This window comes from Rattus norvegicus, chromosome 16, assembly GCF_036323735.1.
Source record: "Rattus norvegicus strain BN/NHsdMcwi chromosome 16, GRCr8, whole genome shotgun sequence".
In the NCBI taxonomy this organism is placed as follows: Eukaryota; Metazoa; Chordata; class Mammalia; order Rodentia; family Muridae; genus Rattus; species Rattus norvegicus.
Genome location: NC_086034.1, coordinates 41,017,973 through 41,045,138, shown reverse-complemented (window position 1 = coordinate 41,045,138; position 27,166 = coordinate 41,017,973).

The following is a 27,166-nucleotide window of genomic DNA, read 5'->3' as shown; positions in this document are numbered from 1 at the left end:
CTGGAAAACAACTTTCCACGCAAATGGTCAGAAGAAGCAAGCTAATATCAAATAAAATCAATTTGCAACTAAAAGTCATCAAAAAAGATAAGGAAGGACACTTCATATTCATCAAAGGAAAAATCCACCAAGATGAACTCAATCCTAAATATCTATGCCCCAAATACAAGGGCACGTACATACGTAAAAGAAACCTTACTAAAGCTCAAAGCACACATTGCACCTCACACAATAATAGTGGGAGATTTCAACACACCACTCTCATCAATGGACAGATCATGGAAACAGAAATTAAACAGTGATGTCGACAGACTAAGAGAAGTCATGAGCCAAATGGACCTAACGGATATTTATAGAACATTCTATCCTAAAGCAAAAGGATATACCTTCTTCTCAGCTCCTCATGGTACTTTCTCCAAAATTGACCATATAATTGGTCAAAAAACGGGCCTCAACAGGTACAGAAAGATAGAAATAATCCCATGCGTGCTATCGGACCACCACGGCCTAAAACTGGTCTTCAATAACAATAAGGGAAGAATGCCCACATATACGTGGAAATTGAACAATGCTCTACTCAATGATAACCTGGTCAAGGAAGAAATAAAGAAAGAAATTAAAAACTTTTTAGGATTTAATGAAAATGAAGATACAACATACCCAAACTTATGGGACACAATGAAAGCTGTGCTAAGAGGAAAACTCATAGCGCTGAGTGCCTGCAGAAAGAAACAGGAAAGAGCATATGTCAGCAGCTTGATAGCACACCTAAAAGCTCTAGAACAAAAAGAAGCAAATACACCCAGGAGGAGTAGAAGGCAGGAAATAATCAAACTCAGAGCTGAAATCAACCAAGTAGAAACAAAAAGGACCATAGAAAGAATCAACAGAACCAAAAGTTGGTTCTTTGAGAAAATCAACAAGATAGATAAACCCTTAGCCAGACTAACGAGAGGACACAGAGAGTGCGTCCAAATTAACAAAATCAGAAATGAAAAGGGAGACATAACTACAGATTCAGAGGAAATTCAAAAAATCATCAGATCTTACTATAAAAACCTATATTCAACAAAACTTGAAAATCTTCAGGAAATGGACAATTTCCTAGACAGATACCAGGTATCGAAGTTAAATCAGGAACAGATAAACCAGTTAAACAACCCCATAACTCCTAAGGAAATAGAAGCAGTCATTAAAGGTCTCCCAACCAAAAGGAGCCCAGGTCCAGACGGGTTTAGTGCAGAATTCTATCAAACCTTCATAGAAGACCTCATACCAATATTATCCAAACTATTCCACAAAATTGAAACAGATGGAGCACTACCGAATTCCTTCTACGAAGCCACAATTACTCTTATACCTAAACCACACAAAGACACAACAAAGAAAGAGAACTTCAGACCAATTTCCCTTATGAATATCGACGCAAAAATACTCAATAAAATTCTGGCAAACCGAATCCAAGAGCACATCAAAACAATCATCCACCATGATCAAGTAGGCTTCATCCCAGGCATGCAGTGATGGTTTAATATACGGAAAACCGTCAACGTGATCCAATATATAAACAAACTGAAAGAACAGAACCACATGATCATTTCATTAGATGCTGAGAAAGCATTTGACAAAATTCAACACCCCTTCATGATAAAAGTCCTGGAAAGAATAGGAATTCAAGGCCCATACCTGAACATGGTAAAAGCCATATACAGCAAACCAGTTGCTAACATTAAACTAAATGGAGAGAAACTTGAAGCAATCCCACTAAAATCAGGGACTAGACAAGGCTGCCTACTCTCTCCCTACTTATTCAATATAGTTCTTGAAGTTCTAGCCAGAGCATTCAGACAACAAAAGGAGATCAAGGGGATACAGATCGGAAAAGAAGAGGTCAAAATATCACTATTTGCAGATGACATGATAGTATATTTAAGTGATCCCAAAAGTTCCACCAGAGAACTACTAAAGCTGATAAACAACTTCAGCAAAGTGGCTGGGTATAAAATTAACGCAAATAAATCAGTTGCCTTCCTCTATACAAAAGAGAAACAAGCCGAGAAAGAAATTAGGGAAACGACACCCTTCATAATAGACTCAAATAATATAAAGTACCTCGGAGTGACTTTAACAAAGCAAGTAAAAGATCTGTACAATTAGAACTTCAAGACACTGAAGAAGGAAATTGAAGAAGACCTCAGAAGATGGAAAGATCTCCCATGCTCATGGATTGGCAGGATTAATATAGTAAAAATGGCCATTTTACCAAAAGCAATCTACAGATTCAATGCAATCCCCATCAAAATACCAATCCAATTCTTCAAAGAGTTAGACAGAACAATTTGCAAATTCATCTGGAATAACAAAAAACCCAGGATAGCTAAAGCTATCCTCAACAATAAAAGGACTTCAGGGGGAATCACTATCCCTGAACTCAAGCAGTATTACAGAGCACACTAAACTTTTATATAAAAATCAGTCATATCTTCCTTAAGTCCTCAGAATACATATTGACTTATCAGAAATTTGTAGTAAGTCTTATCAGGATGCTGAGGGGAAAATGGGTGTAAGAAATCAATTATCACCAGTCCAGCCTGAGTGAGAGTCATGTCAGCTACTAGTGCCATTGTACTTATTTCCTGATCATAAAGATCCTAGCTTAACCCATACGAGTGTGCCTTTCTGAACTTCAAATTATTTCCTAAGATTTTCTACATCATAGCCAATAGTAGAAAACATCTCAGCCTAGCTTCACTAACAACTTTTATTCCCAATATTTTGTAAGGGTGGAGGTCATTGCTGACAATCTAAGTATCTAAGTTCTTCACAAAGGCTTTTCCTCCTATTGATGCTGGACAGTGCCATCCTCTGCCACATATGTGACTAGAGTCATGGGTCCCTCCCTATGTACTCATTGGTTGGGGGTTTAGTGCCTGGGAGGTCTAGTGGGGTTCAATTGGTTTATATTGTTGTTCTACCTATGGTGTTGCAAACCTTTTCTGCTCTGTCAGTCTTTTCTCTATCCTCTCCATTGGGGTCCCCTTGTTCAGTCCAATGGTTATCTGCAACCATCCTAATCTGTATAGTAGGGCTCTGGCAGAGCCTCTCAGGAGACACCCTTTATCTGGCTCCTGTCAGCAAGCACTTCTTGGCATCAGCAATAGTGACTGGTTTGGTTGCTGGTTTGGTTGGGAATAGATCCCGAGGTGGGCCAGTCTCTGGATGACTTTTTCTTCAGTCTATGCTCCATTCTTTGTCCCTGTATTTCCTCCCATGAATATTTTGTTCTCCCTTCTAAGAAGAAATGACACATCCACATTTTGGTCTTCCTTCTTCTTGGGCTTTTGGTCTGAATGCTCTCTGAGTTCAGGGAAACCAAGGATGGGGATTGGAGCTAACTTCAGAGAGTTCTCTATTCTAGGTTTAGAGTGGCTCTTGCACCTTACCACCACCCTAGACCCTTAGCTCATCCCCTGCCTCACATGATAATGACTGCGAAACCAAGTGGAAAGGTGCTTGAGAACAGCTATCTCAATTCCTGAAAGATCACCCTGTGGTATCTCTCCTTGGGTGCTGATACAGGGTCCAGGGACTTTGGCCTCAGCCCAAAAGTAACGGGAAACTAAAAAAGAACAACCAGGGAACTTTCCTACCTCAGGAAGGGTAGGAAGGAGAGCCTGGTGCACACGCAGAGGCCTGCAAGGACCTGTTCCTACCTAGTCTTTGATCCCTTCCCCTTTTCAGCTTGTCAGCGGGTTTGCCAATGTCCAAGTGACCTAGCCAGGTACCTCTTTTTTTTCTTAAATTTCTTTTTTTTTTACTTTACATTTCAAATGCTATCCCCTTTCCTGGTTTCCCCTCCATACACCCCCTATCCCATCTCCCCTCCTCCTGCTTCTTTGAGGGTGTCCCCCAACCATCCACTCACCACTTTTTCCCTCCCTGCCCTGATATTCCCCTGTACTGCAGGGGCCCATCCTTGGCAGGACCTAGGGCTTCTCCTCCCATTGGTGCTCAAAAAGGCTATCCTCTCCTACATATGCAACTGAAGCCATGGGTCTGTCCATGTATACTTTTTGGATGGTGGTTTAGTCCCTGGGAGATCTGGTTGGTTGGTATTGTTTTTCTTATGGGGTTGCAAACCCTTGAGCTCCTTGAGTCCTTTCTCTAAATCCTCCAATGGGGACCCCATTCTCTGTTCAAGTTGACAGTCTCTGTTATTTGTCATGCTGTGGAAGAGCCTTTCAGGAGACAGCTATATCAGGCTCCTATCAGCTTGCCCTTCTTGGCATCAGCAATATTGCCTGGTTTTGGTAGCTGTATATGGGCTGAATCCCCAGGTGGGGCAGTCTCTGGATGGTCTTTCCTTCAGTCTTTGCTCTTAACTTTGCCTCTGTATTTCCTCCTGTGAGTATTTTTGTTCCTCCTTCTAAGAAGGACTGAAGCATCCACACTTTAGTTGTTCTTCTTCTCGAGTTTCATGTGTTCTGTGGATTCAATTTTGGGCAATCCAAGCTTTTGGACTAAACTCTTAAGGGCTCTCTCTCTCTCCTCAGATTTACCCTCAGTCTGTGTCATCTCTGGGTTGTCCCACTTCAATTGTAGCTACTCTCCTGCACATATTGGAAACTAGTGTTTATTCCTTGTGAAGATGAATTTTTTTCTTTTTGTGTGTGTGTTTTTGTGGTCTGTGCTTATGTATAAGGAACTGCTGACTGGCTATGCACATGAATGGATCGCTAGTGCCCATAGACTGCAGCCTGCTCCATCTTCCCCACCCTTGCCTGAGGAAGCTTGCTAGGGATCCTGGCTTCTGAGGGAACACGTCTTTCCCCTCCATTCACTCTACACTGTTTCCTGTTCTTTCAAAATTTTTAGTGAGGCTGAAAGTGCAGTTCAGTAATAGATTCCTACCTATGTAATGGATTCCTAATGCTGTAGGAGTCTGCAGAGTTAGAACTTGTTTATTCTTGGCAGGAAGGCTGCTCCTGTGGCCTGGGAAAGAGCAAGGCCTTTTCTAAAAGAATACAATGTAACATTCTTTTGGAAGTTACTCAGGACCTGCTTAACTACTGCAAAAACACCCTAGAAAAACTGATAGGTGTAAATGTAAAGTGGATCTAAAACTTCATAATGAAAATTTCCTTAATTTTACCAGAGTTTGGGGTTAAAGGACAAAATTAAACATAGGGAAAATACACTTGAGTGCTGGGAGCTTTGCAGCAGCCTGGGAGGGAAATAGGAGGGAGGGGCCACAGTGGGTGAGGTTCAGGTATAGGTGTGAGGCCATGTGCTTTCCCATTGCTTACCCGCCATTTTTCACCCCACCGCTCACTTTGGACAGACTTCCAAAGAGGTGACACAGGTCAAAAAGAGTCATATTAACCAAGACAAGTAAGTGTCCCTACAACAATACAGAAAAAATAATTCAAAGAAGGCATTTTTAACTCTCATTCCTAACTCTTGATCTGGAATAAAATAAGAAGCAAATGGAAATGTTTATTGGAGACAAATATTTGGCACTTTTGCAAATAATTAATAGGTGATGCCTAAATGTTGGGTATGGAATTTAGTGAAAATGCTTCTGTTGATATTATATATAATAGCAGAAATCAATTGGCAATAGTATGAGATTAACAGGCAGGTGAATTTTAGCAGGGTTTGTTGAGGATGCTTCTAAAACATATCATACTTGCCAGTGACACAATCCTGGTGGAAACCACTTAGGCAGGACATGTGTGAGCATCAAGTCTCAAGGCCCTCTGAATACTCAGATGGATTTTATACTGGTGTTGCTTCAACTCTACATGTTCTGCACAACATAAAGGCAACATGTTACTAAAAAATATTTAATAGCCTCCTCTCCTCTCTTTTTCAGGCCCTTCTTGTTAGTTTGCACCTCTGAGTGCAAACATTAAATCAACTATAAGGCATATCGTCTGGAGACATTATTGAAGATTTGTGCCTCTGTAAAAAGTTGATTTTCAAACGGCGGTTTCCCAAACAGCACAAAATAAGACAGAGACATTAAATAATCACCGCAATACTTAGTTTAAAAAATAGAATGATGGCAACGCAAACCTGATGGATTCTGTTGTAATTCTGTGGGAAACGTAAACATAGAGTGAGCAGTCAGAGAGCAAGAGAAGCCCACGGTGTTTGAGATGTCTGAAGGAATACACCATGGAAGGTCTACAGAGTTCTTAGTTCTTGGAGTATTCATTCTGTATGATACTAAAAAATATACAAGTATTGTGCTGGGTATTTTGGCAATTAATCCTTCTAAATTCCTTACAGACTAATAATATTCTGGCAGAGGAGTACATTTAATGACATTACTCAATTGGTACAAATAATGAGCACATTTTAAATACTGTCCAGCAAAAATCTTTTGCTAAGTATTCAAACATGTTGATCATAGCCCAAATATAGAGGTTGGAATTCTGTCAAGCTTGTGGCCTGGTAAAACTCTTTTCCAATATTCCCGTGAAGCTTCAGTAGACTTACTCAGTAAGCCAACACATTGGGTAAATACATATGACAAATCAGCTCCCGTCTGAAGTTCCACTTCCTTGGCAATGGCAATAGGTACCCCAGATTTATTGATTACAACCATTGTTTCTATGACTGTTGGAATCCTTAAAGGGGAGCCACATTTTTAGGACGGAACTTCTCCAGAATGCCTTCTTTCTCCAGAAGAGCAGTGTTGTAGGTTGCTTCACATACTCTTCCTATTAGGGTAACGCCATAACTGTTAACTTCCTCTATACAGTTGTTTAAGGTTGCATTGGTTGATTTGTGCATAATAAGAAATCTCATGGTCTTGTATGTGACTTCTACAAGAGCAAGGTGTTTCATTCAAGCCATATGAATTTAGTTTTTAAAAGAAACATGGAATAGGGTTATGAAAGAATTAAAAAATTGAATACAGAAATGATTCCAAGCAAAAACCAAAACCAGCAGCGGGGGGTGGGGGAGGGGGAGAGAAACTGAAATCTGCTTCAATATTTATATACTCCACATAAAAGTTTAAATGGTTGAGGACAGGAAATCAATGTATTTGTCCATTGGCACAAAAGATGTGGTATAGTGAGTGGTGAACAGAATGCATTCTATGATTAACTATTGGGTTACAATGATTTTGGGAACTGCGTTGTAACGTGTGTATTTTTCCGTCTCACAAATAATGTTTTGTCATTTGTCTTAGTGAAAATAACTGCTGTGCAAATAGATTTAAAAAAGAAATAAAACATTCCCCCAAACTTCAGTTCCTTTTTTCCCCCCACTGTGGTATTTCAGGATAGGGCCTGCTGGGGATGCAGCTAGCGAGGAGCTCTGTCTGTAGCTCCTGAAATAAAGCTGTATCTATCTTTTCATCTTTTGAGATGTGTGTCCAGAGAAACATGCAACTTTCTAGGGGTAGGAATGGAATGCTGAAGTTGATGTTGAACTGATTGTTTCTTGTGTTTGCAAACTCTTTTCAAATGTGTAAGGTGGGGGAACGAAAGTGTTGAACTTCAGGAGAGGAGTTGTTTGGCTTCATGTTTGAGTATTTTGACAATAAGGACTATTGTAATAGTTTGTAATATTCATCCAGTTTGCCAGGTCACAGGTAGGCTGAAGGGTGGGGAATGGTGCTAAGCTGAGCTGATTGGTGTATCCACTCTTCCATCTTTTGCAGATCATGGCAGGGGCACCCATGGCCCACACCAAGGTTCTCCAGCTTCCTCTCTCTGCTCATCCCCCATGTACCCGCTTCTCCCTCCATCTTGCTCTTAAGCATCCTGGAGTCAGTTTCTGGAGACAATGTTTCACAAACTCCCTTTTCCTTCTTACTTATCTGTCCTGTTTCCTATGCAGGTCACCTGTCCCCTGTGATGCTACAGATGCTCCATTCACACTTGTGTGTACTGTTAAAATAGCAGTCAGTCTGGGGAGACTGAGAGCAGACGTTGTAGCTGTCTGGAAGCACATTCTTTTGTGTGTCTGGTTTGGAAAGCCGACCATCCTGTAGGAAGTTCCTTAATTGTTTACAAAACTGTACAGTTGATGCAGGTCTAGGACTTTGCTGTTTTTCTTGGGCAAGTTATAACGTAGAATTACCATTCTATGAGTCTGCTCTCTCACACCGACTGAGCTTTGCCCTGGGAAATCCTGCTACAATACCCTTTGTGCCCTTCCAGTGCTGCAGTTCAGACACTTGGAAACTTACCTGAAGCTCTCCATCCAGAAATTCAGTTTACCTGAGTACACTCAGCTTACTAATTAGCCTAGTTATTGGCCATTTTTCCTGAATTACTCTGTTTTCTTGTTTGTGTCACTATGTACAACATTGTGTTTCACTATGTGAAACTTTACTTCTTTTTATGATGAGTAGCTGTTCATCTTGTAAAAGTTGGGATTCACTTTGAATTAATTGCTATGTTGTCTCAGGTAGAAAAATACTAATTTTCAAAGATAATGTATTTAAATATATACCTCCATTCCCTTATCCCCAATTGACAACTAATAAACTACATAGGAAAACAACCTCTTCTCGACAACCAATCATTGTTTTGTGTTTGTTTGTTTTTTGCCATCTGACAGGGATCCTTTAATGACTGACAGTGGTGAGGCAGAGCCACACTTGACAAAAGTTCACATGGATGGGACCATGCAAATGAACCTCATGCGTATTCATGACAAACTAATGAGGGGAGAAACAGGGCTGTGATGAGGGCAAGGCTTGAGGTGGAAGTAATGAGTTCACTAGGCACATAGGCAGTAACTATGATGTCTGAGGCCGGCCTGGGCAGCGAGTGATTGATAGGGGAGCCATGGCTGGCACTGATCCACCTTCAGTGACTGACAGTGGGGGCTGTGATACACTTGATGGACGGTTCCCATGGGCGGAGTCTCTGGGTGTGTCGAGGGTAATGATGACACCTGTAGCCATCCCTCAGGCAAGGCTGGGACCTCACATAGTCAAGAAGTGTGTGTGGGGGGGTGTGTATAACATCACCAGCAGTGGAGGCCGAGCCCCAGTGTGCGTTTGACGTCAGGATTGCCCCACAGTCATGCACGCAGACCCGCCCAATGCTTTTACCATTTAGTGTGATGTTTTCTACCATTTTGTACAAGGAGTTTTCCTACATGTTGTATTCTGGTTCTCAAGTTGGAGGGTATTTTTACTTAGCATTTGTCCTTGGGCAAATGGCGTTTTGTAATTCCTTAAATATATCAGTCTCAACCTTAAGTCATAGGATTGTAAGTCTTGTGCCTGATACTTAAAAAGGAACATGAAACACTACTTGTTTTTTAACATTTGTTCCAAAATTTAATAATAATTGGTAAATTCCTGTGTATGGCCTATGCTATAAGACTCTTTGCTAAGTGGTTTCCCATTTAATATTCCAAAGGTCTATTTAAATTCAGCATACTGAGAAAGGAACAGGTTTACAGAGATAACAATACTTGGTTGGCTCACATGGTATAAAAGGAACCAAGATTTTTACTTTCTTTTGATTCATGACCCAGGTGCTAACTCTTTTGTGAGCTACATTTTAAAGGACAAAATTTTGCATTTTTGCCATATATTTGTAAGTGTGTTTTACTCCAAATTACTGGCAGTATTTTGTTATTTCTGCCCAAGAGGATGTTGTCTGATTCCTGGCAGTTGTAGTGACTGGTGTTTGCAGGATGCTGGGACTTGGATTGTAGGCCTCATGATCGCACCGCAAGTTCTTTTAACCTGGGAACCATCTGTCTAGTAACCAGAGCTGTAGTTTATAAAAAGGTGAATGCAGATTTAAACATGGACACTAAGGGAGGATAAACACACATGCAAGCATGACAGGCATGAGAGAAAGAAAGGCAGATGTGGGGAAGCGAGCTGTGTAATCCAAAGACAGAAGTAAGCTGAGGCCAAGAACAGATGATTTGAAACACCTATAATTAATTAATTAATCAATTAATTAATACATTAGTTTATTCTGTGTGAAAATGTCTATATGTGTCAGTGCGAATATATGGAGGTCAGAGGACAATGAGTGGGGAGGTCATCCTCCTACCACATGGGATAGAACGTGGATTCTCATGATTGATGACAAGTTGCTTAACCCTCTTTTGAAAATTAAATTTATTACTATTTTTTATTAGATATATTTCTTTGTTTCTCCATCTTTATTAAATTGGATATTTCTTACTTACATTTCAATTGTTATTTCCTTTCCCAGTTTCCGGCCAACATCCCCCTAACCCCTCAACCTCCCCTTCTACATGGGCTTCCCCTCCCCATCCTCCCCCCATTAAAACCCTCCCCCCCAAAATTACATTCACTGGGGGTTCAGTCTTGGCAGGACCAAGGGCATCCCCTTCCACTGGTGCACTTAATAGGCTATTGATTGCTACCTATGAGGTTGGAGCCCAGGGTCAGTCCATGTATAGCCTTTGGGTAGTGGCTAAGTCCCTGGAAGCTCTGATTGGTTGGCATTGTTGTTCATATGGGGTCTCAAGCCCCTTCAAGTTCTTCCAGTCCTTTCTCTGATTCCTTCAGCGGGGGTCCGTTTCTCAGTTCAGTGGTTTGCTGCTGGCATTCACCTATGTATTTGCTGTATTCTGGCTGTGTCTCTCAAGAGAGATCTACATCCGGATCCTGTCAGCCAGAACTTCTTTCTTCATCCATCTTATCTAGTTTGCTGGCTATATATGTATGGGCCACATGTGGGGCAGGCTTTGAATGGGTGTTCCTTCTGCCTCTGTTCTAAACTTTGCCTCCCTATTCCCTCCCAAGTATATTCTTGTTCCCCTTTTAAAGGAGTGAAGCATTTGCATTTTAGTCATCTGTCTTGAGTTTCAGGTGTTCTGTGCATCTAGGGTAATTCGAGCATTTGGGCTAATATCCACTTATCAGTGAGTGCATAGCATGTATGTTTTTCTGTGATTGGGTTACCTCACTCAGGATGATATTTTCCAGTTCCATCCATTTGCCTATGAATTTCATGAAGTCATTGTTTTTGATAGCTGAGTAGTATTCCATTGTATGTACCACATTTTCTGTATCCATTCCTCTGTTGAAGGGCATCTGGGTTCTTTCCAGCTTCTGGCTATTATAAACAAGGCTGCTATGAACATAGTGGAGCACATGTCTTTGTTATTTGTAGGGACATCTTTTGGGTATATGCCCAAGAGAGGTATAGCTGGGTCCTCAGGTAGTTCAATGTCCAATTATCTGAGGAATCTCCAGACTGATATCCAAAATGGTTGTACCAGTCTGCAAACCCACCAACAATGGAGGGTTTCGCAAGCATTTGCTGTCACCTGAGTTTTTGATCTTAGCCATTCTCACTGGTGTGAGGTGAAATCTCAGGGTCGTTTTGATTTGCATTTCCCTCATGACTAAAGATGTTGAACATTTCTTTAGGTGTTTCTCAGCCATTCGGCATTCCTCAGCTGTGAATTCTTGTTTAGCTCTCAACCCCATTTTTTGTTAGGGTTATTTCTCTCCCTCGGGTCTAACTTCTTGAGTTCTTTGTATATTTTGGATATAAGGCCTCTATCAGTTGTAGTATTGGTAAACATCTTTTCCCAATCTGTTGGTTATCACTTTGTCCTAACAACAGTGTCCTTTGCCTTACAGAAGCTTTGCAGATTTATGAGATCCCATTTGTTGATTCTTGATCTTAGAGCATAAGCCATTGGTGTTTTGTTCAGGAAATTTTCTCCAGTGCCCACATGTTCGAGATGCTTCCCCAATTTTTCTTCTATTAATTTGAGTGTATCTGGTTTGATGTGGAGGTCCTTGATCCACTTGGACTTAAGCTTTGTACAGGGTGATAAGCATGGATCAATCTGCATTCTTCTACATGCTGACCTCCAGTTGAACCAGCACCATTTGCTGAAAATGCTATCTTTTCTCCATTGGATGGTTTTGGCTCCTTTGTCAAAAATCAAGTGACCATCGCTGTGTGGGTTCATTTCTGGTTCTTCAATTCTACTCCACTGGTCTATCTGTCTCTCTCTGTACCAATACCATGCAGTTTTTATCACTATTGCTCTGTAATACTGCTTGAGTTCAGGGATAGTGATTCCCCCTGATGTCCTTTTATGGTTGAGGGTAGTTTTAGCTATCCTGGGTTTTTTGTTATTCCAGATGAATTTGCAATTTTTTCTGTCTAACTCTCTGAAGAATTGGATTAGTATTTGGATGGGAATTGCATTGAATCTGTAGATCGCTTTTGGTAAAATGGCCATTTTTACTATATTAATCCTGCCAATCCATGAGCACGGGAGATCTTTCTATCTTCTTACGTCTTCCTCAATTTCTTTCTTCAGAGGCTTGAAGTTCTTATCATATAGATCTTTCACTTGCTTGGTTAAAGTCACACTGAGGTATTTTATATTATTTGGGACTATTATGAAGGGTGTAGTTTCCCTAATTTCTTTCTCAGGTTGTTTCTCTTTTGTGTAGATGAAGGCTACTGATTTATTTGAGTTAATTTTATACCAAGCCACTTTGCTGAAGGTGTTTATCAGGTTTAGTAGTTCTCTGGTGAAACTTTTGGGATCACTTAAATATACTATCATATTAATTGGCTATTCTCCCAAGTTTGGCACCACATTGCCCTGGCACATCTTTCTTTTTTTTTTTTTTTCTTTTTTTCGGAGCTGGGGACCGAACCCAGGGCCTTGTGCTTGCTAGGCAACACTCTACCACTGAGCTAAATCCCCAACCCCTCTGGCACATCTTTCAGGGAGGACAAATTGTGCTTCAAAGGATTTTTGGCTGCGTTGGTGCTCTCATGTCAGTTTTGGTACCCTGCAGAGTACCTCCCTGTACCAAAAAGGCTAGAATGTAGGAATTTAGAATGAAGGAAAACATGCACGACTTGACCTTTATGAACTTTGTAGATGCTGTCCTTGGCAACGAGGTCATGCTGTCAGTTTGTGGAGGGCATCCCTTTGTTCTGTCATGATCATGGGTTGTTTGCAGATCCCCGTAGCCAAGTTTAGCCACTGTACGTCTTCTTTGGCTATACGAGATGGCCAAATCAGAGTTTGTACTCTATGAAACTTGAAGCCTTCACTAGAATCACCTTCAATGAAGTTTCCTCTGAAAGAGATTTCCACACCACAACTGTATATGCATCCAATTCCAATTATCTTAATCCTATCTCTCACTTCATCACTCCCCATGAACGCGACCCCACCTATTCCCATCCCACACTCCCTTAATTCACCCAAAAAACTGTCCTTTTCCCCCTACCCAAGGAGATCTATGATTCCTATGGCCTATTTCTTTATCTAACCTTTCTAGGTCTATGAATTGTAACTTATTATTTACTTAGCAGTTAATATGCATGTATGGTTGAATACATATTATATTGTTCTTCTAGGTCTAGATTACCTGCCTCAAGATTTTTTTTCTGGTTACATACATTTTTCCGCAAATTTCATAATGCCATTGTTTATATCAGTTGAGTCATACTCCATTATACAAATCTACCACACTTTATTAATTTTTGATTGAGGAATATCCACATGGTTTCAAGTTTATGGATATTATGAGTAAAGCCACAATGAATATAATTTAACAGGTGTTCTTGTGGTAGAATGGAGCATCCTATGGGTATATGCCCAAGAATAGTACGGTTGGGTCTTTTAGAAGATTGATTCCTAACTTTCTGAGAAACTGCTATATTCATTTCCATTGGAGCTGTAGAAGTTTGCACTCCAACCAACAAGAAGTTTCCCCTTGCACCACATTCTCACTAGCATGAACTGTCACTTTTACTATTACTCTTAGTCATTCTGATAGTTATAAAATAGTATTTCATGGTAGTTTTCATTTCATTTCTTTGTTGGCTAAGGAGGTTGAACGTTTCTTTATGTGTTTCTCAGCAACTCAGGATTGCTTTGTTGTAAAGTCTTTAGATGTGCACCCCATTTTGTAATTGGAATATTTTGCTGACATCTAGTTTCTTAAGTTCTTTATATATTATGGATATTAGCCCTCTGTCAGATGGGGAGTTGGTGAAAATCTTTTCCAAATCTATAAACTTCCATTTCCTCCTACTGACAGTGTTCTTTGCCTTACGGAAGATTTTCAGTTTCATGAGGTAACATTTTTTTTATTATTGATCATATTGCTGTTCTTATTAGTATTCTGTTGAGGAAATTCTCTCCTGTGCTAATGCATTCAAGACTATTTCCCACTTTTTCTTCTATAAAGTTCAGTATGTTGGGTTTTATGTTGAGCTCTTTCGTCAACTGGGACTTGAGTTTTGCACAGGATGATAGACAGAGTTCTATTTCTTCTTCTACATGTAAAAATCCAGTTAGAACATAAATATTGTTGAGGATGCTTTCTTTTTCCACTGTGTATTTCTAGCTTCTTCATCAAAAATAATGAGTTCATAAGTATGTAGATTTATGTCTGGGTCTTAGACTGGATTTCATTGATCAAACTGTATGCTTTAATGCCCATAACCTGTGTCTTTTTAAAATTTATATTTATTTTTACACTCCAGATTTTATTCAGCTCCTGGTCCACCCTCTTGACTATACCACATCCCATCCCTCCTCCCTGCTCTCCCTGCCTCCGGGAAGATGTCCCCACCCCACCCATCCCACCAGATCTCTAATGTTCCTGGGTCCTCCAGTCTCTTGAGGGTTAGGTGCATCTTCTCTGATTGAACCCAGACCTGGTATTTCTGTGCTGTATATGTGTTGGGGGTCTCATATCAGCTGGTGTATGCTGCCTACTTGGTCATCCAGTGTGCGAGAGATCTCGGGGATCCAGCTTAATTGGGACTGCTGGTCTTCCTACAGGGTCACCTTCTTCCTCAACTTCTAGCTTTTCCCTAATTCAACCAGTGGGGTCAGAAGCTTCTGTTCATTGGTTGGGTACACATATCTGCATCTGACTCTTATTATTACAGCTCTGTAATAGATCTTGAAATCAGGGATTGTAATAGGGTTGGATTTTCTTTTATTGTACTGAATCATTTTAGCTATCTGGACATAATGCTTTTCCATATGAAATTACATATTGTTCTTTTAAGGTCTGTAAAGAATTATGTTGCAATTTTTATGGAGATTTCATTAAATCTGTAGATTCTTTTAAGTAGGATGGCTATTTTGGCTATATTAATCTTACTGGTAGTATAGGCCTAGGGCATCTTTCCATCTTCTAATATTTTCTTCAGTTTCTTTCTTCAAAGATTTGAAGTTTTATTATTTTATATTATTTGTCTTAGTTAGGGTTCTATTGCTGTGAAAAGATACAGGGCCCATAGCAACTCTTTTAATGGGAAACATTTATTTAGGGCTGGCTTACAGTTCAGAAGTTTAATCCATTATCATTGAGGCTAAAAACTTGGTAGTGAGCTGGCTGGAGAGATAGCTTAGAATTCTATATCCAGATCCAAAGGCAGCAAAACATAAAAGTGACATTTGGCATGGCTTGTGCTTCTTAAACTTCAAAGCTCCTCACCCCTCTCTGCCAGAATAAAACACTTCTTGCAAAAGAGAGAGCCACACTTGCTCTAGCAAAACCAGACTTCCTCATAGTGACACTCCAGAGTAGCCTACAAGGACCATTTTCATTCACACTCACACATTTTATTCTGTGGCCCCCATAGTCCAACTTCAAGGGTCTATCATAGTGTCTGCACTGTTCGAAAGTTCCAAGTCTCTTCTGAGATTCATGCAATCTCCTTACTGTAATCCTCTGTAAAATCAACATGAAAATGCGGATCGCTTACTTTCAACACACAGTGACACAAAATATACATTACCATTCCAAATGGGAGAAAAGGGGACATAATATGGAAATACTAGATGGAAGTAAGACTAAAACCCAGCTAGACAAACTCTAAATTCTGAATCTCCATGTTTAATTTCAAAGCATTCTTTGGATCTCCAACTCTTTTCAAATTTATTGACTACAAAACTCATCTTTCTTTTGAGCTGTGTTTATTCCCCATTAGCAGCATACTTTGGCAAGCATACAAGACTACTTTGACATTATCAACATCTTAGAGTCTCCAAGGCAATCTAGGCTTCATCCTTGCAGCTTAATACAATGACCTCTATGGATCTTCGTTCAGGGTTACCTCTGCCATAACCTAGGGGTTATTTACTTGTTTAAGTCACAGAGGGAGATTCCATAACCCTATTCTTGCATATTTATCTCTAAAGTTATAAGCATATACCCAATGCTGTCAAGATTTGTTGGTTTCCAGTATTGGGACATGGATTATTGTTCAAGGACAGTTTTACCAGCCTTTTGCTTTTGATGGTTTCCTTCAATGTTTAATCTTGTCTGTACTTGAGTTGGCTCTGTAGACCAGGCTGGCCTTAAAAATCACTCTGCTACCTCCTCAACTCAAGGGCTGGTATAAAACGCATGTAGCAATACAGCTATTTAAAAGTTTTTAAAAATTCTTTTTCAAAAGTTGGAAGATGAACTGGGTGGGGTCTTGCCCTGAGGTTACCACACCCTTTCCATGAAATTTTTCAATTTTTCTCCTCCTTCTTCTCTTCTTCCTCCTCCAATTCTTCCTCCTCCTCCTCCTCATTATTATTATTTACTATTATTGTTGTTGTTGATTTAGGCTTGTTTTATATACAGTCCAGTCATTATCCTCCTCCCGGTCCACTCTCCAATGGTTCCTCATCCAATTCCTCCTACTGTCTCCAAAAGAAGGCTTACATACCCCTATTCACCAGAGCTTTTCTAAGGAACCTCCAGACTGATTTCCAGAGTGGGTGTACCATCTTACAATTCCACAAACAATGGAAGAGTGTTCTACTATCTCTACATCCTCGCCAGCATCTGCCTTTAACTGAAATTTTTATCTTAGCCATTCTAACTGGTGTTAGGTGGAATCTCAGGATTGTTTTGATTTGCATTTCCTGGATAACTTGGGATAACTTGACCACTTCTTTAGGTAATTCTTTGCTCTTCCATATTCCTCAGCTGAGAATTCTTTGTTTAGCTCTGTATCCCATTTTTAATAGGGTTATTTGATTTTTCTGGAGTCTAACTTCTTGAGTTATTTGTATGTATTGGACATTAGTCTTCTATCAGATGTAGGATTGGTAAATATCTTCTCCCAATCTGTTGGTGGACATTTTATCTTAAGGTCAGTGTCCATTGCCTTACAGAAGCTTTGCAATTTTACGAGGTCCCATTTGTCGACTCTTGATCTTAGAACAGTCTTAAGAAATGATCTTGAAATTAGTCTGTCATTTCCTCAGAAAATTAGATACAGTTCTATCTGAGGACCCAGCTATACAACTCCTTGGCATATACCCAAAAGATGCTCCAACATATAACAAGGAAACATACTGCACTATGCTCATATCAGCCTTATTCATAATATCCAGAAGCTGGGAAAAAACCTACATGTCACTCAACAAAGGAATGGATACAGAAACTGTGGTATATTTGGACAATGAATAATTATTCAGCTATTGAAAACAATGACTTCATGAAAGTTTTAGGAAAATGAATGGAAGTAAAAAATATCATCCTGAATGAGGTAACTCAATCAGAAAAGAACACACACGATATGTACTCACTGAGAAGTGGATATTAATTTTAAAACTTGGCATACCCAAGATACAATTTACAGACTACATGAAGCTCAAGAAGAAAGACAAAAGTGTGGATGTTTCAGTTCTTCTTAGAAGGGGGAACAAAATAATCACAGAAGAAAATACGGACACAAAGTGTGGAGCAGAGACTGAAGGGAAGGCCATCCAGAGACTGCCACACATGGTGATCCATCCTACATGCAGTCATCAAAACCTAATCACTATTGGGAATGCCAAGAGTTGCATGCTGACAGAAGCTGTCCCCAGATAGGCTCTGTCACAGCCTGAGAAATTCAGAGGCAAGTCCTTGCAACCAAACACTGGACTGAGAATGGGGTCCCCATTGGAGGAGTTAGAGAAAGGACCGAGGTATGTGAGGGGATTTGCAACCTCATAAGAAGAATAGGATCAACCTACTAGATACCCCGAAGCTCCCAGGGACTAAACCACCAACCAAAGAATACACATGGAGTGACCCAAGTCTCCAGTCGCATATGTAACAGAGGACAGCCTTGTTGGGCAGTAATAGGAGGAGAGGTCCTTGCTCCTATGAAGGCTTGATGCTTCATTATAGTAGAATGCCAGTTTGGGGAGGTAGGAGGGAGTGGGTAGGTAGATTGCGGGAGCACCCTCAGGGAGGCAGGGATGTGGGGATGGAATACGGTTTTTTTTTTTTTTTTGGGAGGAGAAACCAGGAAAGGGGATAATATTTGAAATGTAGATAAAGAGAATATCCAAGAAAAAAAAAAGAAATGGTCATTCTACCAAAAGTATTCATTAGATTCAGTGTGAGCCCCATCAAAATTCCAGTACAGTTCACAGATCTTGAATGGACTAATCTCAACTTCAAATGAAAGTAAACACACACACACACACACACACAGAGAGAGAGAGAGAGAGAGAGAGAGAGAGAGAGAGAGACAGAGACAGAGACAGAGACAGAGAGAGACAGAGACAGAGAGAGTGAGGTAGATATCTAAAACACTGTGATATAATAAAAGTATGGTATTGGCATAAAACAGACACAGTAATAAAAAGAATTGACCTGATAAGCCAGACACAAATTTACATACCTATGGTAGATTTCATCAAATGTCTGCATGCAGGAGAATAAAAATAGGTTTATACTTATCACCCTGTACAAAACTCAACTACAAATGCAACAAAACTACAACAATAAGCCAGATATACTCAATATGATAGGAGAGTATGTAGTGAATAACCTTGAACTCACTGACAGAAGAGAATACTTTCTGAACAAGACTCTATTAGTGAAAGTGCTAACACCAAAATTTAATAAAAATGGGACCACGTTAAACCAAGAAGCTATACATGCCAAAAGACACTGTCATTAGGCAAATCAAGAGTCTACAGAATGGGAAAAGATATTTAACCAACAATACATTCTATAGAGGACAAATGTACTAAGTACATAAAAATAAAAAAAAAATTGGTTTTCAATAAAAATATGCAAACTTTTTCATTCTCTATGAAAATCAGTATGGAGGTTCCTCAGAAAGTTGGAAATCAATTTATCTCAAGATCTAGCTATGCCACACTTCAACATAAACCCAAAGCATATTTCATCATATCAGAGAGAGACTTTCCCTACTATATTTAATGCTGCTCTATTCCCAATTACCAGAAAGTGGAAATGAGCTAGATGCCTCTCCTAAGAAGAATGGATGAATAAAATTTGATAGTTTACATATTCCAATATTACACAGTTGTTAAAGAAAATGGCATCATGTAATTTGCAGGCAAATGATGGAACTGGAAAATTAACATCCCAGGTGAGGTATCCTCAACCCAGAAAGACAAGTATGTCCTATATCACCTACACATGGATATTAGCTGTTAAGCAAATGATAACCAAGCTTCACTGAATGTATAGAATAGAAACAATTAGACTTTTAAAACATGGAGATAATTTCTATATGGGAAAATATGATTTATCTTTTGCAGGGCAGAGATTTTCCTACTTACTGAAAAATTAGGTTAAATCTGGACTTTAAATAATGTTGTTTTGAAAGGGATTGATCTCTAAGAGGTAATCCAAAGCTTGATAGAAAAGAAAATATAGAATTAAACATAGGTTCTTACATTTAACCAGAAGCAGCATATCATGGAAGACATATTCCATTGAACTTCTCATACAAAATCAGATTAATATAAGCTGACTATATCATCACTTAACTGTTTTTTCTCTTGATATAATCATTATCAACACCATACTCCAGAATGTCCTTCTATATGCCTGATGTGCCGGTTATGGCAGGATTACTGAATTTATGAAACTTTATAGTATTTTATTAAGTGAAGCTTCAGTTAATTACAAAAGTACAAAATTATAATTCATTTAAATTACTTTTAAGATATGTTACCATATTCTATGACTAAGAGAGTGCTAATATTTTTATAAATTATTTTAATTTTTATATAAAAGTATGGCACACGTGGAGCTCTCTATGAAGACCAAAAGAGGATGCAGGGTGAGTTGAAGATAGGGTTATAAGATGTGTGAGCCACCAAAAGTCAACAATAGGAACCAAATCTAAATCTTTTGGACAGGCAGAAAATGCCTAGACAAGATAACCTATGGATGTTAATCTTTGGACACAAACTAGGAAAATCAAGTTTCCTGAGAATTTCAAAAGTGTATGCTGGTCTTGTATTTCTTCTGCCTTTTTTTTTTTTTTACTGTGTTTTGTTTAAAAAAAAAACTTAACTGACTAAGACCAAACAAATTGGGTATAAGTTCAAATACTTTGAATTATTTAGTAATAATAATTTAACTAATTTAATAGGTAATAATTTTAATTTACAAATTAATTAGATTAATCTAGGCTTTACTCTATAAAACTTACTATATATTGATAGCTGTGTGTCATCCTCTGTATCCTTCAAAGATGTCTGGCTTCACAGAAGTGAATGAAAGTTTCTGATTCTATGTCAGGAAAGCACATTACAATTTAAAGTTCCTTGTGATTTTGTGTCTATTCAGTTCTAAGGTTCTCAGTGTTAAAGAAGTCTCCATGCTACCTTTTTCATAAGGAACCTTATGTTGAAAAAATAAAAATTGACAATTTTTGAAGATTCATATGCATTTCACAGTATTTTAAACCAATATCTTCTTATACACATGTCTGTCTATCCATCTATCTGCCTGTCCATCTGTCCATCCATCCGTCCATCCATCCATCCCTCTCTATCTATCTTTCTATCAATCTATCTATCTATTCATCCATCCATGTATCTGTCTTCTATCTCATCTATATCATATAAGTATATCTACATCTATATGTATATTTATAGTTGTGAAAATGTTATTCATTACAAACACTTGTGGTTCCACCTGTGTACAAAAATTATGTTTTAAAGCCACAAGGAGAGTAAATGAAATGCACATGTCACTTTGCCTGATGACATGTGCCTTAGAATATTCACATCACAATAGTCCTTCAGCCTGACAACTACAGAATCCTCAGACCTCAGTAGTTTTCTAGCCACTGTAGTCACCAGTTTGGTATCTAGAGGCAGGAAGGCAAACGAAAATTTCACATTGTTTGATAAGTTCTTCATCGCAGGCTCTACTAAAAAGGTATATATTTATATAATTTGATTCTCATGATAGACTTATGGTATCATGAAGTGTTCTGTCTTGATTATTCAAGATCATATGAAATAACTCAACTCAGCAGTGGTTTCTTGATAGGGTAATCATTGTAGCAATATTCAGTACCAATCTTCTACAGTAGCAAAGTTATCACATGGAGAGGGGTATATTTTGTGCTACACAGGAGAATAATTTCTGTAAAGTTTTAAAAACTGTACAACTTAGAAGTGAGGATTATTTTATGCTCAATCCAATTACTTTACCTCCCATGGCTATAGATTTTTATTTTAAGAAACTGGTAAATCTAACCCACAATCTAAGAATTCTCTGGTTTTTAAGAAATTGTTATTGTTTCCAACACACATTGTGCCCTTTGGAATCTAATGCTCAGAATTTAACACTGACTCACATGAGACATGCACAAGTTTCATGACATGGTCATTAACTTAAAATTTTGTCCATGAAGCCAACATATCTTTACAATATTGCTTGATGTGTGTGATGGCAACTATTGTCTGTTCTCCTTTTGATTCATGTGAGTCTTAAATCCTTTCTAAGTGAAAGCTATGACATTTCTGTACATATTCTTTGAAAGATGTAACATATATTGTGGGATGAATTATAGTCACTTGAGTAACTATATATTTTAAATATCCAAACTGAAAGAACAGGGCACAATAAAGAAACCACCAAAACAGAAGCCACACCCTTATTATAGGGAACAATTTTATTATGAATAAAAGAGAAAAATGTTCAGAGGCATATGGGAAATTTCCGAACATAGAAAACAGAAACAGGCTTGACCAAGTCTGGGAAAAGACAAGGAAGACTATCAGAAGAGAGAATGGAGATAGCTTGGTCACGGAAAAGGACTCACAAAGAGAGGAAGGGGATTCTAGCACATGTTAGGAGTTAGTATAATGAAGAAGGGGATGAGGATGTTGGAAAATGTCTGTAACCTAGATGTGGGATTTTAAATTTATACCAAGTATGATTACCCCCTTCAAGAATAAAGAAGGTCAGAATGGAAATTGATATCCTAATATGAACAAGTCAATGGAGAGCCATATGTCCCTTTTGCCAGAGTCAGGGGAAATGTCTACCTTTGCTAGACAAGACAAATTTCACAAATTTTTTAATGAATGCTTGTATTTTTTCATTTTTCCTTTTATTGTTCTTGTTGTTTTTTGGTTTGTAACTATCAGGAATCTTTCTTTCTTGTATCTTGAACTGGACCAAGCCTGGCAATTGAGAGACTCTCCCAGAGACCTAACTGGTTTAAATCAAGATAACCAAAGTGGCTGGGTATAAAATTAACTCAAATAAATCAGTAGCCTTCCTCTACACAAAAGAGAAACAAGCTGAGAAAGAAATTAGGGAAACAACACCCTTCATAATAGACCCAAATAATATAAAGTACCTCGGTGTGACTTTAACCAAGCAAGTAAAAGATTTGTACAATAAGAACTTCAAGACTCTGAAGAAAGAAATTGAAGAAGTCCTCAGAAGATGGAAAGATCTCCGATGCTCATGGGTTGGCAGGATTAATATAGTAAAAATGGCCATTTTACCAAAAGCGATCTACAGATTCAATGCAATCCCCATCAAAATACCAATCCAATTCTTCAAAGAGTTAGACAGAACAATTTGCAAATTCATCTGGAATAACAAAAAACCCAGGATAGCTAAAATTATCCTCAACAACAAAAGGACTTCAGGGGGAATCACTATCCCTGAACTCAAGCAGTATTACAGAGCAATAGTGATAAAAACTGCATGGTATTGGTACAGAGACAGACAGATAGACCAATGGAACAGAATTGAAGACCCAGAAATGAACCCACACACCTATGGGCACTTGATTTTTGACAAAGGAGCCAAAACCATCCAATGGTAAAAATATAGCATTTTCAGCAAATGGTGCTGGTTCAACTGGAGGGCAACATGTAGAAGAATGCAGATTGATCCATGCTTATCACCCTGTACAAAGCTTAAGTCCAAGTGGATCAAGGACCTCCACATCAAACCAGACACACTCAAACTAATAGAAGAAAAACTAGGGAAGCATCTGGAACACATGGGCACTGGAAAAAATTTCCTGAACAAAACACCAATGGCTTATGCTCTAAGATCAAGAATCAACAAATGGGATCTCATAAAACTGCAAAGCTTCTGTAAGGCAAAGGACACTGTGGTTAGGACAAAACGGCAACCAACAATTTGGGAAAAGATCTTTACCAATCCTACAACAGATAGAGGCCTTATATCCAAAATATACAAAGAACTCAAGAAGTTAGACCACAGGTAGACAAATAACCCTATTAAAAAATGAGGTTCAAAACATGGAATATCCAAACACACCAGAAAAGCAAGATCTAGTTTAAAACTCATTTTTGATCATGATGCTGGAGGACTTCAAGAAAGACGTGAAGAACTCCCTTAGAGAACAAGTAGAAGCCTACAGAGAGGAATGGCAAAAATGCCTGAAAGAATTCCAGGAAAACATAAATAAACAAGTAGAAGCCCATAGAGAGGAGACACAAAAATCCCTGAAAGAATTCCAGGAAAACATAAATAAACAAGTAGAAGCCCATAGAGAGGAGACACAAAAATCCCTGAAAGAATTCCAGGAAAACACAATCAAACAGTTGAAGGAATTAAAAATGGAAATAGAAGCAATCAAGAAAGAACACATGGAAACAACCCTGGATATAGAAAACCAAAAGAAGAGACAAAGAGCTGTAGATACAAGCCTCACCAACAGAATTCAAGAGATGGAAGAGAGAATCTCAGGAGCAAAAGATTCCATAGAAATCATTGACTCAACTGTCAAAGATAATGTAAAGCGGAAAAAGCTACTGGTCCAAAACATACAGGAAATACAGGACTCAATGAGAAGATCAAACCTAAGGATAATAGGTATAGAAGAGAGTGAAGACTCCCAGCTCAAAGGACCAGTAAATATCTTCAACAAAATCATAGAAGAAAACTTCCCTAACCTAAAAAAAGAGATACCCATAGGCATACAAGATGCCTACAGAACTCCAAATAGATTGGACCAGAAAAGAAACACCTCCCGTCACGTAATAGTCAAAACACCAAATGCACAAAATAAAGAAAGAATATTAAAAGCAGTACGGGAAAAAGGTCAAGTAACATATAAAGGCAGACCTATCAGAATCACACCAGACTTCTCGCCAGAAACTATGAAGGCCAGAAGATCCTGGACTGATGTCATACAGACCCTAAGAGAACACAAATGCCAGCCCAGGTTACTGTATCCTGCAAAACTCTCAATTAACATAGATGGAGAAACCAAGATATTCCATGACAAAACCAAATTTACACAATATCTTTCTACAAATCCAGCACTACAAAGGATAATAAATGGTAAAGCCCAACATTAGGAGGCAAGCTATACCCTAGAAGAAGCAAGAAACTAATCGTCTTGGCAACAAAACAAAGAGAATGAAAGCACACAAACATAACCTCACATCCAAATATGAATATAACGGGAAGCAATAATCACTATTCCTTAATATCTCTCAACATCAATGGCCTCAACTCCCCAATAAAAAGAAATAGATTAACAAACTGGATATGCAACGAGGACCCTGCATTCTTCTGCCTACAGGAAACACACCTCAGAGACAAAGACAGACACTACCTCAGAGTGAAAGGCTGGAAAACAACTTTCCAAGCAAATGGTCAGAAGAAGCAAGCTGGAGTAGCCATTCTAATATCAAATAAAATCAATTTGCAACTAAAAGTCATCAAAAAAGATAAGGAAGGACACTTCATATTCATCAAAGGAAAAATCAACCAAGATGAACTCTCAATCCTAAATATCTATGCCCCAAATACAAGGGCACCTACATACGTAAAAGAAACCTTACTAAAGCTCAAAGCACACATTGCACCTCACACAATAATAGTGGGAGATTTCAACACCCCACTCTCATCAATGGACAGATCATGGAAACAGAAATTAAACAGAGATGTAGACAGACTAAGAGAAGTCATGAGCCAAATGGACCTAACGGATATTTATAGAACATTCTATCCTAAAGCAAAAGGATATACCTTCTTCTCAGCTCCTCATGGTACTTTCTCCAAAATTGACCATATAATTGGTCAAAAAACGGGCCTCAACAGGTATAGAAAGATAGAAATAATCCCATGCGTGCTATCGGACCACCACGGTCTAAAAGTGGTCTTCAATAACAATCAAGGAAGAATGTCCACATATACTTGGAAATTGAACAATGCTCTAGTCAATGATAACCTGGTCAAGGAAGAAATAAAGAAAGAAATTAAAAACTTTTTAGAATTTAATGAAAATGAAGATACAACATACCCAAACTTATGGGACACAATGAAAGCTGTGCTAAGAGGAAAACTCATAGCGCTGAGTGCCTGCAGAAAGAAACAGGAAAGAGCATATGTCAGCAGCTTGACAGCACACCTAAAAGCTCTAGAACAAAAAGAAGCAAATACACCCAGGAGGAGTAGAAGGCAGGAAATAATCAAACTCAGAGCTGAAATCAACCAAGTAGAAACAAAAAGGACCATAGAAAGAATCAACAGAACCAAAAGTTGGTTCTTTGAGAAAATCAACAAGATAGATAAACCCTTAGCCAGACTAACGAGAGGACACAGAGAGTGCGTCCAAATTAACAAAATCAGAAATGAAAAGGGAGACATAACAACAGATTCAGAGGAAACTCAAAAAATCATCAGATCTTACTATAAAAACCTATATTCAACAAAACTTGAAAATCTTCAGGAAATGGACAATTTCCTAGACAGATACCAGGTACCGAAGTTAAATCAGGAACAGATAAACCAGTTAAACAACACCATAACTCCTAAGGAAATAGAAGCAGTCATTAAAGGTCTCCCAACCAAAAAGAGCCCAGGTCCAGATGGGTTTAGTGCAGAATTCTATCAAACCTTCATAGAAGACCTCATACCAATATTATCCAAACTATTCCACAAAATTGAAACAGATGGATCACTACCGAATTCCTTCTACGAAGCCACAATTACTCTTATACCTAAACCACACAAAGACCTAACAAAGAAAGAGAACTTCAGACCAATTTCCCTTATGAATATCGACGCAAAAATACTCAACAAAATTCTGGCAAACCGAATCCAAGAGCACATCAAAACAATCATCCACCATGATCAAGTAGGCTTCATCCCAGGCATGCAGGGATGGTTTAATATACGGAAAACCATCAATGTGATCCATTATATAAACAAACTGAAAGAACAGAACCACATGATCATTTCATTAGATGCTGAGAAAGTATTTGACAAAATTCAACACCCCTTCATGATAAAAGTCCTGGAAAGAATAGGAATTCAAGGCCCATACCTGAACATGGTAAAAGCCATATACAGCAAACCAGTTGCTAACATTAAACTAAATGGAGAGAAACTTGAAGCAATCCCACTAAAATCAGGGACTAGACAAGGCTGCCTACTCTCTCCCTACTTATTCAATATAGTTCTTGAAGTTCTAGCCAGAGCAATCAGACAACAAAAGGATGTCAAGGGGATACAGATCGGAAAAGAAGAAGTCAAAATATCACTATTTGCAGATGATATGATAGTATATTTAAGTGATCCCAAAAGTTCCACCAGAGAACTACTAAAGCTGATAAACAACTTCAGCAAAGTGGCAGGGTATAAAATAAACTCAAATAAATCAGTTGCCTTCCTCTATACAAAAGAGAAACAAGCCGAGAAAGAAATTAGGGAAACGACACCCTTCATAATAGACCCAAATAATATAAAGTACCTCGGAGTGACTTTAACAAAGCAAGTAAAAGATCTGTACAATAAGAACTTCAAGACACTGAAGAAGGAAATTGAAGAAGACCTCAGAAGATGGAAAGATCTCCCATGCTCATGGATTGGCAGGATTAATATAGTAAAAATGGCCATTTTACCAAAAGCAATCTA